Raw genomic sequence first — 16,331 nt, 5'->3', positions numbered from 1 at the left:
CAGCTCTGGCAACCCTTTAATAGGCCAAAGGCATAAGCAACAGTCATTCTGCACCTGCTAAGCCTGTTCTTAAAGCGCTCCCTACCACGGGAGAAGGGATAGGATAGGTTTCCAAGGATCGCTATTTGCATTTCCACATCCCAGAGTGGAATCTTCTGATCTGGAAAGAAAATCCCTGCTTGCAGCTTTCTGTACAGGCCAGAGTTCCTGAAGAAGCATGCATCATACACCTTCCCTTGACCACCGTACGTTAATGTCAGTGAAATGACCCCAGTGATCCAACAGAGCTTGCAGTACCATAGAAAAGTAGCCATTTCTGTTGATGTACTCCATCGCAAGGTATTCTGGGGCCAAAATGGGGATGTGTGTACCATCTATTGCCCCTGTGTAAGCCATGTGTCTAATAGAGAGATATCTCTTTAAGAGACCCATTGGGGAAAGGTATGAGTGAGTTGTGTCTGGGTCATTGTTGCTAGGCAGATTAAGCACTCCACATCCAGAAGCTTCTGGAATTGGGTGTGGTACTTTTGGGTATGCTCCAATAGGCTACCTGTTGCTGGGGTCAGACTCCATGAGGGCAAGCAGTCAGGACAGCTGCTTTGCAGGGGGCCACGTGCCCTGTGTGAATTGGGAGAAGCTGAGCCCAGGAACAGAAAGCAGGCTGTTGTCCCTAACCGTGAAGCATTTTGCAGCAGGTTAGTGATATTGTTAACCCTCTAAAAGAGAAGCATGGACAATGTTAATTATAGCCGGGGGAAAAATAACTTCTACTTTAATTGTATGCTTTGAATGTTGTTTTGATTTTAGCCAAACTGTTCTCGTTAAATTGTCTCAACTAGTCTGATTCACCAACTTTTCTTTAAACGTAGTAATGGGGAAAGAGTCATTTATATTTTGCTATTCTCAGGTTTGTATTTTCTTGTAGCAGGGTTTTCTTTAAATCTATACACTTGTGACTTAACTGAGTGATTGGTTAATCAGTTAGCTGACTGGCTAGTAGTGATTTCAGCAGAGGAAAAGTCTGCATGGATTCCAACTGAAGATTCCTACAAGCAAGTGGACGGAAGATATTGTTTTAGACTCAGCAGACTGTATAGATTTGGTGATCGAAAATTCTAACTGAGACTTAAGTGAACTAAACATAAGCTTTTGGGAACTTTCTGTTTCTTCTCATTGTATTTCTGTGGGGACTGAACTGTTCAAATTTTAATTTGTTTTCTTTATTTATAGTTATGTATAACTGTGAAGATAATGTCTGTGGATTATACAGTAACCATGTTATGCTGTAAAATTAGATTTCTTTCTTTATCATAAGATTTTATAAAGTTATGTAATTAAATTAAATTCATTTCTTTAGTTCCTTTTGGGACTTGAATGTGGGGAAGTTGACCCTGTGCAATTCTTGCTGAAAATCCTCAGAGACTGAACTCTGGGTCTCCAGGTACTTTTCTATGGGAGTTGGGGTTTTTTAGGCACTGGAGAAGGGCAATGAAGTGAACTCTAGCCCACGCAAAAGTTACACCACCATGGTTTGGAAATCCCATTGGTGCTAAGCCATCCACTGTTTCCCACACATTCCCTAGAGTCACAGTCCTTTGTAGCTGGCCCTGCCCACTTGCATCACTACAACCTCAACTCCAAACTGATTCACAACTGACCAATAGCAATCTGGGGGTCCCAGTTTCCACACAGTGATCACCATCTGCTTCTCCACCATTAGGGCAGCTCTCATTTTGGTGTCCTTGCACTGGAGGGCAGGGGTAGCACTGCGCACAGTTCCAGGAAGGTGGCTTTGTGCATCCAAAAGTTCTGCAGCCAGTGCTCATCATCCCGTACCTGCATAACAATGTTATCCCAGTGTTTATTTCCCATGCCCAGTACTGGCGGTCCACTGCAGCTGCTCTGTGAATGCCAAAAGCAATCCTGAATTGTTTCTTTCCACGTCACACAGCAGGGCAGACACTGTGGAATCATTATCAGATGCACAGCTCATGAAATATTGCAGGATCAGCCATGTTGTGTTCATAACACTCATCAATATACTGGAGAGCAGTTTTGATCCATGTTTTGAGACAGAGATGGCAGGTGTGCAAATTATATGGGCTGTCGAAAAGTGGCATGAAATGTAGTTGGAAGCCCATAGAATGATGGGACAGAGAAAACTGCATCATGGGATGGTGAGCCCACCCCAGGAGGCACTGCAAACCCTTCCCAGAAAACCCAGCAACAAATGGTGGCGAGTTGAACAGTGGGATAGCTACCCACGGTGCACTGCTCTCTCTGTCGATGCAAGAGCACCAACTGTGGATGTGCTCCACCATCACAAGGAGCATTGTGTGGATGTGCAAAAGCGGTTTAGTTACAATGGTGGATGATCATCAACATAACTTAAGTTGACTTAACTTGGTAGTGTAGACATAGCCTAAGGAGTAATAGCTAGGATTTTCAAATGAACCTGAGGCAGTTAAGAGACAAAATGTCATGGAAACTGGGTGCCTCACTCTCTTAAGCTACTTGGAAAATTCCAGCCAAAAATTTCCAAGGAGCAAGCAAACAGAACTGAACAGCCTAAATTCCTCCTTGGATTTCTGCTACAGTCCATGGCCCCAGCAGACCTTCAATGCAAGGCTGTGCCTAGAAGGCACAATCTAACCATTTGTTGGTGTGCTTCCCTTTTTGTGTGTGAGTCTCCGTTCTGATTCCTGCTTTGGATTCACTTTACTGTTTGTTTTTTGCTGATGTTTCCTGGGTGGTGTAGGTGCTCAGTTCATTATGACAGGAACTTGTCCACAATTAGAATATCACAAAGACCATATTTTTAAAACATTGGGATATTTAGTCCTCATTTTTTGTTCTTCCAAGTTGAAAAGTGTGTTGGGGTGAAAAGTGTGTTGGGGTGGTGCCCCACCCTCAGGCAAGATTGAGCTGAACCAGGCCTGAGAGGCTGCACAGACCTGCAGCCAATCAGAGAAGGCCTGAGGAGAGCCAATCAGAGCAGGGAACGAGTCAGCCAATCAGGGCCAGGATAGGCCCTATATAAAGGCTGCCCAGGAGCAAAGCAGTGAGTCTTTTCCAGACCTTTAAAGGGGAAGGTCTGTCTTCTGAGCGAAGAAGACCAGCACCTTTGACAGCACAGGCTCAGGGGAGCAGAGGAGAGTGCCAGCCCGATACCTGTCAGACTGCGGGCCCTGACCAGAAGGGCCTAGAGGGTGCAAGGGGTCAGAGGGGAAGTAACCCAGGGAGGATGGATAGATGTGGGGAGAGAAGGAGGGTGGAGAGGCTGCCACTAGAGGGTCCCTGGGTTGGGACCCAGAGTAGTGGGTGGGCCTGGGTCCCCCCCTTGTACAGCACCTGGCTCTGGAAGAATGGCCATGATAGACTGCAGCTGGCCCTTGAGCAGAGGGGCTAGACCTTTGGGGGTTGTAGTTGGCCACTGAGGCAGGACTGAACTGGGAAGACTGCTGTTAACCCCCCCCCCCCCCCGACCCTCCCAAGCAGGGGGTGAGGATGGACTAAAGGGGCACTGTCGGAGGACAGTGACCAGAAGCGGATGTTGCCAAGCAGGGAGCAACACTGGTCCGGATACCAATCGGGGAGCAGACGATGAACGGGACACCACTGGCAGAGGGTGCCCTGCAGAAGACAGAGCTAATTCCCAGATGTGCCAGTGGGAGGCACTGCAGTGGGGAGTCCCAACCTTGTCACAAAAAGATAAAGCTACTCTTCCTTGTTGTATTTCATTTAAATCCAATTTTTGTTTACATTTTGAATTAAAATTCAATTAATCGGAGCACAGCACAAAAGAAACTGTATTGGTTGCTATTAGTAACATTGCCCCTCAAAAGCTTTGTTTGATTAAATGTAACCTTCTCGGATCTTGAGTGGAGAAATTGCTCTGTAAACATACAAGAATAGCTTTTCTCACAGTATTTCTACTTTTGTCTCAGCCTTGGATTGTATCAAGAAGAATTAACAAGCAAACAAAGAAAATGAAAACAAGAAAGTTAAAAGAACATTTTCTAACTACTAGGGAGGCTTTTTGTTTTAGTTATGGGCTCAGTTTTTGAGACAGGAAACTGGAAAGTGCAAAGGCTGCTACTGAGTTGTTCCCTGTCACAGTTACTGGGCTAACTCCAATTCTGACCCCTCTTAGTCTCTTTGAATGCATCCCGCCACACATCTCAGGCCTCAAGCCATCACCTCTTTCCTGGTCTAGAATTACATTATTCTCTTACTCTCCAACTGAGCCCTGGACTACAATCCCCTACAATTAACCATGATTATCTGACTTGCACGTCTGTCCCTTCTAGGAACAATGACAATGGTATCCAGTAACCAAACAGCCTTCTTAAAGTAAAATATTAATTATTTAGAATAAAGTTATTATAGAGAAAGCAGATCTTAAAACAATAAATCCAGCTATTCATATGCTCACCTCTTTCTAAAACTTACCATTCCCTGGATCTAGGAAGGCCCAACTTTTTCAGACTTCTGCCAGGGGGTGGGTGGGTGTGTGTGTGCCCGTCCCCCTAGACAGTCCCCAGTATGGATCCTCTCACCCCATTCATCTCCTGAGAGGAATCTTTAACTTTACCCAGGAAGTAGTAACTCTGAAAAGGACTTGGGGAGCCTAGTGTATAACCAACTGAACATGAGCTCCCAGTATGGCCAAAAGGACCGAGGATGTATAAATAAGGGGATCTTGAGAAAGAGCAGAGAGGTTATATTACCTCTGTATTTGGCACTGGTGTGACTACTACTGAAATACTGTATCCAGTTTTAGTACCCATACTTCAAGAAGGATGTTGATAAAGTAGAGACCGTTCTAAGAAGAGCCACAAGAGTGATTAAAGGATTGGAAAATCTGCCTTCTAGACAGATTGAAGGAGCTTGATCTGTTTAGCTTAACAAAGAGAAGGTGAAGGAGTGACGTGATCAGTCTAAGTACCTACATGGTGAACATACATTTGATAACAGAAGGCTCTTTAATCTAGCACACAAATAGCTACCAGGATCCAATGGCTGGAAGTTGAAGCTAAACAAATTGAGAGTAGAAATAAGGCAGAAGTTTTTAACAGTGAGGGTAATTAACTATTCAAACAATTTACCAAAGGGTTGTGGTGGATTCTCTATCACTGGAGATCTTTATAGCAAAATTGGAATATTTGTCTCCCAGCTATGTTCTACTTCAAACAGGATTTTTTTAACTCAGCATTAATCTGATACAGAGGCTTATTTAAGCAATAGGTTAGATACCACTGTTCTGCAATTTCATCTGAGTTCCTTCAGAGCTCTTGGTTGAACACCATCTGGTCCTGGTGCCTTATTACTGTTTAATTTATCAGTTAGTTCCAAAACCTCATCTATTGACTTCCCACTTCAATCTGGGATAGTTCCTCAGTTTTGTCACCTAAAAAGAGTGACTCAGATGTGTGAATCTCCCTCATGTTTTCAGATAAAGGCTCAGGTTTTTTTAATCTCTCCTCAGGTGGAAGTTGTTCCATATCTTCAATAATTTTTAGTGCCCTTCTCTGAAGACCAATGCAAAGAATTCTATTAGCTTCTCCACAACAGCCTTGTCATCTTTGATCATCTTGGATCATCCAGTGGCCCCACTGACTCTTAGACAGGCTTCCTGCTTCTGTTGTAAATTACTATTAGTGTTTGTCTTTTGCGAGATGCTCTTCAATTTTTTATTTTTTGGCCTGTCTAAATATACTTTTACATTTGACTTGCCACAGTTTATGCTCCTTTCTCTGTTCCTTAGGAAGATCTGACTGCCAATATTTAAAGGATGTCTTTTTGCCTCTAACCACCTGTTTTACTCTGTTTAGCCACAGTGGCATACTTTTGTTTCTCACTTTTTTTTTTTTTTTTAATTTGGGCTATGTGTAGGATTTGAGTCTCTATTTTGGTGTTCTTAAAAAGTTTTCCTGCTGCCTGCAGACATTCCACTCTTGTGACCGCTCCTTTTCATTTCTGTTTAACTAGCTTTCTCATTTTTGTGTAGTTCCTCTTTTTGAAGTTTAATGCTATTGTGATTTTCTTTGGTATTTTCCTCCCTACAAGGATGTTAAATTTAATTATATTATGGTTGCTATTACTGAGTGGTTCAGCTATATTCATCTCTTGGACCAGATCCTGCGTGTCACTTAGAACTAAAGAAAAAATTGCCTTTCCCTTTGTGGGTTGTAGGATTAGCTGCTCCAAGAAGCACTCATTTATGATGTCTAGAAATTTTATCTCTGCATTCCATCTGGAGGTCAAACGTTTCCACTCATGGGGATAGTTGAAATTCTCCACTATTACTGGGTTTCTGTTTTGGAAGCTGTGACGCATGGCTATAAAGGGTTAAATAGCTTGCAGGCTGAATGACCCAAAGCCCACCTTTAAAGTCCTGTTAGAAAAGTATGTGAATAATAATTGGAGCCATTCATGCTAAATAGACTAGAACTTTGAAATGCAAACATATATTGTTAGAAGTAATACTAATTGTGTGTATCTTAGATGCTACCCATAAACAGATAGTTCCTGTCTGTCACTATAACTATTGATTCAGAGATCAAAAGGGAATATTAACATTTAGCTGAATCTTGGGTAAAATGTCATTGTCTATGTTTCTTTGAAGTTTGTAATAGGGCAATTTATCCATTAGACAATGTTAATTTGGGTAACTAATTACTGGCGCTGTTTAGAAAGCAAAAGGTTACAACAAAAGCCTATTGTTTAACCAGGACTGTGGTCAAGTGGATGCTAGAACACTGTATAAAAAGGCCCTTGGGTCCTGATCCTGTTCATTTCAGATCTGTTTAGGCTTCATTGGGGGAAGTTTGAGTCACAAGACTGAGGTCCCAGTTATTCTGGTATGTCCTGAATAGGAGATTTGGACATTGGACTGTAACCTATGAACTATTTCTAAAAGAACTCTTTGCAACTACAAAGCTTACCATCTCTGCTATGAATCTGCACTTAAATGAATTGAACTCATGTCTGTTTGTGTATTGATCATTTAACCATACTCTCTCTTATTTTTTAATAAAGTTTAGTTTAGTTAATAAAAATTTGGCTGTAGCATGTATTTGGATAAGATCTGGAGTATTCAATAACCTGGGAAGTAATGTGTCTGATCCTTTGGGATTAGTAGAACCTTTTCTTTTATGTGACGAAATAAGATTTAGAGAAATTTTCATCATGTTTGACATGGGTACCTGGATGGAGGCCTGAAGCTGGATCACTTTAAGGGAACTATGTTTGGACTTGTTGCAAGGTAATAAAGAAACTGTTTTATGCTGTTTTGGTAAATCTAGGTATTGGAATATCCACCAGTTTTATGGGGATTGTCTGCCCCGATCTCTGCAGTTCACCCTAATTGAGTGACCATAGCTGGCCCACACTGGGACACCAGTCACAGAAGCCTCCCTGAGCATTTCACAATCACTGTCACCCTTAGGGTTGCCAACCCTCCAGAATTGTCCAGGAGTCTCCAGGAATTAAAAATTAATTTTTAATTAGAAATTATGCCATGTAATGAAACCTCCAGGAGTACGTCCAACCAAAATTGGCAACCCTAGTCACCATACTGGTCAAGTGGTTGGTAGCATATTCCTACTGCTATTCTCTTATTGTTCAAGCACGGAAATTCTATTCAAAGAGATTCTATGGTACTGTTTGATTCATTTCAGATTTTTACTATGTTTTACTCTATGCTTTGTTTCACATGTAGTGCCATCCCAACAACAGAGCAATCTCTGTTTTTCTATATATTTTTGTACCTTGGCCTTACATTGATTATCATAAGTCAACCAAATGTCTCGGATGCCTATTATATCAATAGTCTCATTTAATACCAGGCACTCACGTTCACCCAGCTTAGTGTTTAGACTTCTTGTGTTTGTATACAAGCACTTATAAAATTTGTCAGTATTTAGTTATCTGCATTCTTGTTATGTAACTGAACTGGACTCTTTTTTCATTTGACTGTTTTTCTTTAGTTCTGACCTGTACTTTATCAACATCTATCCTCTCCTCTTTACTAGGTTATAGGGGAGGATTTATTAAAGGGGATACTCTAAAGCTGTAGTACTCAAAGCCGGTCCGCTGCTTGTTCAGGGAAAGCCCCTGGCACGCCGGACTGGTTTGTTTACCGGCCGTGGTTCGCTGCTCCAGGCCAATGGAGGCTGCGGAAAGCGGCGTGGGCCAAGGGACATGCTGGCCACCCTTCCCGCAGCCCCCATTGGCCTGGAGCGGCGAACCACGGCCAGTGGGAGCCACAATCAGCCAAACCTGCGGACGCGGCAGGTAAACAAACCGATCCGGTGCACCAGGGGCTTTCCCTGAACAAGTGGCGGACTGGCTTTGAGAACCACTGCTCTAAAGGATGTCTCTGACAAAACCATGTGCTTCTCTGCACCCGTCAGCTTTCCCCTAGTGGCTCCCAGAGCAAGCCCCAGGGCAGAGGTGCAGGGCCCTGGTGGCAGCCCCCACTGTGGGGCTATGTGGGGAGCATAGCCCCGACTCCAGCCCCAGCCAGGGCTTCAGCTGCTGACAGTTGAAGCTGAAGAAGCCACGGAAGTCCAGTAAAGGCACAGAATCGGTGACTGCCATGACCTCATTGACTAAATCAGAGCCTTAACCATTACGAAACAGACAGATAATATCATAATGCCACTATATAAATCCATGGTACGCTCACACCATGAATGCTGTCCTGGTTGCCCAAGTTCAAAAATATATATTAAAAATGGAAAAGGCACAGAGAAGGGCAACCAAAATGATTAAAGATATGGAACAGCTTCCACCTGAGGAGAGTAAAAAGACTACCTCTGTTGAGCTGAGAAAAGATATGGGATGATATGATAGGTCTATAAAATCATGAATGGTGTGAAGAAAGTGTTTACTCCTTCATGTAACACGAGAAGTAGGGGTTACCCAAGGAAATTAATAAGCAGCAGGTTTAAAAACAAACATAAGGAAATACTACTTCACACAATACACAGCCAATCTGTGGAATTTGTTGCCAAGGCTGTTGTGAAGGCCAAAAGTATTACTGGGTTTAAAAAAAAAGAATTAGATAAGTTCATGGAGGATAGGTGGTCCATCAATGGGTATTAGCCAAGATAGTCAGGGAAACAACCTGTGCTCTGGGTGTCCCTAAACCTCTGACTGCGAGAACCTGGGACTGGATTACAGGGAATGGATCATTTGATAAATTTCCTTGTTTTGTTCATTCCCTCTGAAGCATCTGGCACCAGTCACTGTCAGAAGAGAGGATACTGGGCTATATGGACCATTGGTCTTACCCAGTATCGGCATTCTTATGTTTTTAGAATTAGGCTGTTGGAAATAAAGCTCTGGATCCAACATTCAGAAATAGACACAGTTTTCATTAGTCACAAAAATGGTTACAGCAATGGCAATATTAATCTGACACTACAGAGAAATGGACACTTCTTGTTATTCATTAAAACATTTTTGACTGACAGTTTAACATAGTAATAACTGGATGCATATTTTCCCTGCATTTCCCTTTATTGTTATGGTGAACAGAAAACTGCATTCCTCAGACATGGGAGCATCAATCTTCCAATTTCTGGAGCATTAGCAGAGAGATTACATGGATTAAGTGTTCAAATATTTAATGACTTTACTGTAGCTGACTCATCCACTTCAGAAGACTTAGGTAAAGCACTAATTCATTTCTCATTTTGAAGTGAAAACTTTTGCTTATGAACTAATCACTCTGTAAGAAGAAATATAGTCTCAAACTGCAAAACTGATTGGATTTGTATTTGGAATATCACAGCATTTGAGGGTGTTCAGATGAAGAGCTTTTGTTTAGTCCATTATTCAACTGGAGGCTACCAACTAAATTCATTTGTGGTTCTGCGTTTAGATTTTGAAACGCAGTGGTGTGGTGCTCTTCCTCCACACCAAAAACACTTTCAAGGCTGCTTGCATTTGATGGGGCTTGTCTCTACTTGTGGTGGTTTTTTGTGGCTACGTCATTTTAGCCAGCAATACAGACAATGTATTTTAAGTGCATTATTTCACAATAGCAAATACTATAGACAAGCACCAAAGGTTCATGCTATGTACTATTAACATAATAGACCAGATCCAAAGCTGGTCTAAATTAGTGTAGCAGCTCCACTGAAGTAAATGTAACTATGGCAGTTTGCAAAAGCTGAGGTCTGGCACAATGAATCCAGTCCCGCCTGATGCAACTTCCATTTATGATTCCAGTAGAAATCATACCCATATATATGGAAGTAGACTTGAGAGTTGAACCTTTATTATAAATAAAACACACAACTCTCTCTCATATGTTTTCTGTGTGTTTGTGAGTGTATGCCTGTATATATAGATCTTCAGTGAAGTTGGAAGCTTGAGCACAGTGGTCTAATATTAGAACTACCATTAAAAATACCCTGTCCATTTTGCGTACTTTGCTATAATACACAAACCCTCAATGGAATTTTGAGAAGCAATAATCTGATGGTGTCCAGCCATTAACTTATCTGGAAGGAGAAATCATTTACACCTGGGCTGTGAAAACCAAAAGCAATTAATTGATCTAATTAAAAATAATGACAAATTTTACACGGGTTTCTAGAGAAACTTCAGGATCTTGGAGAATATAGAAAAGGGTTTCTATTTTGCCTCTCTTGTTTAGTGCTCTTTGGAATACCGGAATACAGCTCTGTCCCTAACAATGGAAGTCCCTGGAACTGGGATGATGAGGGAGTGCCTTTTTCTTTCCATTTCCAATAATGTTTTAGTGCCATGTTCACTACCACTTGAGGTATCCAATGAGTATTTAATACAAAAATGGAAGAAACCAGCTGCTGGTGTGGATGGAGGTTGTCTGGCAGTTAATGTTTTCCCCCCTCTTTTTCTGTATCTGGCTCTAAAATCTTCCTCTCTCTCCTCCCACCTTTTGTGAATTTTTCATTTCTCCAGGACTTTCTTCCACCTGCCACCTGCATGCACAACTTGAAGAATCACGATCACTGATGCACACCAGAGGGTACATCAGTGGTGCTGGTGCTATATGAATCTAACTTGAAAGTGCTTCAGGTGACAAGTATAAAATATTATATTCTACTTAGGCTTGGTAAACTAGTCTATTGACCAGTCAAATAATGTCAGTTTTCATGACAGCTAAGTGCAAGTTCTGTCCACCTGAATATATGACACATGTAGGCAGAATGGAGAAACACTTGTTGAATTCCTGTGGTTTGTCCAGCTACTGTTAAAGAGAGATTATTGCAGTCAAACAGCAAGAAAGGGGAAAAACTGGTCTGCATCAAAATTTGCTTTCTTCTGTTTATTCCCTTCTACTTTGTCTTTGGCAACAGCATTGTGAAGCCTGTAGCCTTTTGATGAAGATAGTGACATGAGTGACAATGAAAGTGAAGCTAATTCTATTTCTTCATCTTCTAATAAATATTTTGCTACTTCATTTGCTTCAGCAGTGAAAACTCCTGCTCTGGGAAAGTCTTCAGATGTTCATCAAATTGGTATTAAGATGTTTTTGGATGAGGTGTTCCATGACCAGAAAAATTACTGATGAGGAGATGATACAGTATTCATCAGATGGAGAGGAAGAAGGTGATACTAATGATTCTGAGGCACCACACAGCCCAATATATTGCTGATCATTTAAAAAATATAAATCAATGAATTGGGTCCACAGAAACGTATTTCAGTTGTGATCAACAACAACATGTCTAATATGAAAACTTAGGGATTCTCAAACTGGGAGTCGGGACCCCTCAGGGGTCACAAGGTTATTATATGGGGGGGTCGTGAGCTGTCAGTCTCCACCCCAAACCTTGCTTTGCATCCCAGTATTTATAATGGTGTTAAATATATTAAAAAGTGTTTTTTTTTAATTTATACGGGGGTGGGGTCGCACTCAGAGGCTTGCTATGTGAAAGGGGTCACCAATACATAGTTTGAGAACCACTAGCTAAGTTGATAGATGAGTATCCAATCTTCTGTGGCATGGATGTACTGCCAGTATGATGTAGTTTTTCACTGGTGATGTTGAAAATCTGGCAACTTTCTCATCACATGTGAAGAGCATCTCATCAAAAGTGAAGAGCATTGTCATGTTTTTCAAAAACAACCAAGTACCACCAGTCATTTAGTGCAGCAGTCAGCTTCATTCACACTGAGTAAGCCTTGTCATATCTCAAAGATCTTCAAATATGCAAGAAGATTCATCAACCAGCTGCTGTTGAAATGGCGGTGGCCAGGTGTTGCCCCAGCATATTCCTCACTGACATTCTCATCCAAAAGTCATTGTCATCAAGAAACTCAAAATTCATTTTACGGCTTGAACATATAAGTAGCCCATTCAGAATATGGAAAATGATTGTTCTACACAGTCTGATGCCACGAATGAATTTCTGAGTGTTAAACATTTGTGAGAATACTGAACACAATCCATTTATAAAAGCTGAAGAGAAAAACATAATAGACAAAATAATTTCACAGAAAAATCAAGTGATAATGCTGCCTACCTTTTTTGATCCACACTTTCAGGACCAAAAGCTTTCTGATGATGATGTCAATTCAGCCTGTGACTTCATAATGACTGTTACAAAGTTTAAAGGATATACAAACAAATAAACAATTTCTGATGGATTTAGCAAATTATAAAGGAAGAAGCAGTCCATTCAGTCATAAAACAATGTGGAGTGCAATCCCAGCAGTTGAATCAAAACAGATTATTCCTTCATTAAGGTAGAGGAGTGTTGTGTCCTCCGTACACTATAGCTACAATGGTAGATTCTTTACATTTATGTGTGCTACTGCATGTGTGGTGGTACAAAATTGGTTGGTTTGGGGAATCATTCACTCAAGAACCAGAAACAGTCTCAAGACCTCCACTGCTGGGAAGCTGGTGACCACCTATCACACTTTATGATAAGAGAAGAAAGTGACAGATAAGCAGTTGACTCAGTATTCATCAGGCGGAGAGGAAGAAGGTGATACCAATGAATCCAATGATGACAAAAATGTAGATGAAGCAGCTGAAGCTGATAAAGAAAATGATGATGAAAAACAAGATGCTTTCTGAAGAGTTGGCCTGCTGCCTTCTTAGCACAACATCACACCTGGGATGTGAGCAATCTGACCTAGCAGTCAAAGCAGTAGTCAGGATGTGTCAGACATCAGAAGGTCAGAATTCCAAACTGGCTAGAAGGCAAACCAAAAGTCAAGTGTGAGGCAGCATCAGGTTACCAGGAGACAAACTTGAGAGCAGAGTCATGTCAGGGGAACAGAAAACACAAGGCACACAATCTGGAGCAAGGTGGATCCCAGTTGCATGGACAACTTCCTGGTGTTGTGTTGGACTTATATAGAAGCTGTGAACCAGTCAGGACCCCCATCATCTTGCCAGTCAGATTCCTGGACTGAAGTCCTCTATCAGAGTTCAGCTTGTATCCTAGTAACTGTTAGCAGGGCACTAGATGGCAGGTTGGAAACTACTAGCTTGCAAGAGCCCTGTGGATCAGGGTTTAACACTTGCAGTCCCTGACACATAAATGCATTTAAAGATAACTTTTCTTTGATAGTTGCTAGTGTTTTGTTTTTATTTGTTTCATTTTTCTTCTTTTGTAACTGTTCAGTCTTGAATAAAGCTCGCATTCAAATGGTAATCTATCATTTCTAAAAATATTATTTTCTTTTTTGTAGAACAGAATTTCATTGTGTTGTATTTTTCTACATTACAATAACTCAGTTAGTTATCCAAGACTAAGCCTATTGGAGACCATAAAATCTTAGGCTATGTCCACACTGGAGACCTTACAGCAGGACAGCCACTGTAAGATCTCCATGTAGTACTCTATGCCAACGGGAGAAAGCTCTCCTGTTGACATAATTAACGCACCCCCAACAAGCGGCAGTAGCTATGTCGGCGGGAGAAGCTCTCCCGCCGACATAGCACTGTGCACACTACCAGTTATGCCAGCAAAATGTATGTTGCTCAGTGGGGTGTTTTTTCACACCCATGAGTGACATAAATTCTGCCAACGTAAGTGGTAGTGGAAACATAGCCTCACTTTTTTTTGTTGTTACGGTTGTTACTATCCTAATAAATTAATGCTTTAAAATATTTGACTATTTCCTAGTCAAATGCCTGCTCCTAATTCTACTTAACTGAGATTTGAACATTTGTGATGGCTGCTGTATTGGGACAAAGTTTCCTAGGAAACTGGTTTAGTCTAATGATAGTAGATGTTAATGACTCCTGCTTAACTGTCACAATATTAGAATAAATTTCACTCTGTTGCAGTGAATTTAGCTAGTACTAAATTAGTGGCTTAACTAGGTGTTAAATAGATGTTACATTCTAAAACCTAGTATTTTTAAGAGAATTGCCAAACAAAGATTATGGGACATATTCTCCTGAGTACTCAACAGCAATGGTGTCTGGGTTTAGGAAGCCTTCATCAATCCACAACCCGTCAACAGAGAATATTACCATATAAAACCAAACATACGTGCACAGCTGTAGCTTGTTGTGTAGTGAAGATTCACAGAAAGATATGCTTTCTTCCAACACTGAACAAGGAACTTTTTTTGAAATAAGGAAAATAGTATCAATCCTAAAGCTACTCAACCTCTTTTTCAACTTCATTGTACAGCTTCTGGATTGAAGCTTCCCCAGCACCCCTCTTGCCTGGTTTCCTTCTCCAGTTTTAAAGTACACATATCCTCATAGCTGGGCTAAAAACACAGACCTCTCTATTAATGAGGTAAAAGGAGAACTCCTTTAGCTAAAAGTATATCAGGTCCCTTACTTCTCTAAGGGCCAGATATTAGAGGACAAAATCACTTTCACTTGTGTTAGGATATAGATATTCAGGCCTGCCTGTAAAGGCCTATACTTTAAGAATGTAGGTATATGTTTATCATTTAGCTAGTAATAGAGGTATACAAGAAAGAATCTGTGTAAGGGCCTTCTCTCACTGTGACAGTCTGAGGCCCTGTTCTTAGGCCAATGCCTTTGGCTAAGCAGCAGAGGCAGCCATAAGCTGGGAAGCGTACGGTCACATTCCAAACTAGTCAATATGGGGCTGTTAGGAAGGTGATCCGATCTATCACCTCCAGAGAAAGGGAAGAGCCTAGAAGATGTAAAAGGAAATTTAGGTTGATAGTTTTCTGTCTGGTAAGAACCCACTTATCAATAGACACAGCTGGGAAACCCTTATGTCTTTATAGATGTAGTTGTGAAATCCTCACTTCTGTATTGTTTTGTTATTATAGTTCCCTCTTTGCTATTGTTTATTTGCATGGTCTCTGTCTGGTTCTGTGATTGTTTCTGTCTGCTGTATAATTAATTTTGCTGGGTGTAAACTAATTAAGGTGGTGGGATATAATTGGTTAGCTAATCATGTTACAATAGGTTAGGATTGGTTAGTTAAATTTCAGTAGAATGATTGGTTAAGGTATAGCTAAGAATATTACTATATAAATTAGGGGCAAACAGGAACTAAGTTGGGATTCGAAAATAAGGAAAAAGGAACTTGGATTTAAGCTTGCTGGAAGTTCACCCCGATAAACATCGAATTGTTTGCACCTTTGGACTTCGGGTATTGTTGCTCTCTGTTCATGCGAGAAGGACCAGGGAAGTGGGAGAGTGAAGGAATAAGCTCTCTAACAACTTGTACACACAAAGCCAATACATTACATTACCACTAGCCCATGTCTGACAAAAACTTGTACCAATGTCCTGAGGCAATTGGGGTTCAAATACAACAGTCAGCACCAGTCTGTGATTCTTTGTATGCAGATAAAGATCAGCAAAACTGAAGTGAGGTTCCTTGGCCTAATTCAATACATAGGTGGCAGGCAACACACACACCAGTCATCACAGGCCAATTATCTTGGCACCCCAGACTCTCAGCCCAACAGACGTGATTCCCAGATTGAGCTAGAGTTCTTGGCAAAGGTTTTTACTATTGTACGCTTCAACATCAGAAGACATTTCACCTTGGAAACAGATCATTTGCCTCTTCTGGGTCTCTGTCATAAGGCCATTGACATTCTGCATGTGAGGCTGCAGATGAGGATTATTCAGTTGCAGCAGTATGACTTTGATCTGATTCATGTCAAAGAAAGATATAATTTACTTGCTGTTACTCTTTCAATAAATTTGGCTGGGTTGGCTCTGTCATTTAAGAAACCGCATACACCATATGTTTTTTTTTTTTTTTACTGAAAGAGATGCTGTCATAAATATAAAGGAAAGGGTAAACCCCTTTAAAATCCCTCCTGGCCAGAGGAAAACTCCTCTCACCTGGAAAGGGTTAAGA

The 16,331-nt window shown here is 41.2% G+C and overlaps 1 long non-coding RNA gene across 1 annotated transcript in view; it reads left to right on the top strand.

Annotated features, from left to right (window-relative positions):
• The first annotated feature begins 666 nt into the window (after nt 1–666).
• The window catches only part of LOC141985943 (uncharacterized), a 28,811-nt gene continuing 13,146 nt past the window's right edge, over nt 667–16,331 (top strand). The window contains exon 1 of the long non-coding RNA XR_012639070.1: nt 667–695. This is a non-coding gene — a long non-coding RNA (uncharacterized LOC141985943). The remainder of the gene's footprint in view (nt 696–16,331) is intronic.

This window comes from Natator depressus, chromosome 4 (assembly GCF_965152275.1).
Source record: "Natator depressus isolate rNatDep1 chromosome 4, rNatDep2.hap1, whole genome shotgun sequence".
NCBI classification, from domain to species: Eukaryota; Metazoa; Chordata; order Testudines; family Cheloniidae; genus Natator; species Natator depressus.
The sequence above is the reverse complement of the archived record's forward strand: the minus strand, read 5'-3'. Positions and strand labels throughout refer to the sequence as shown.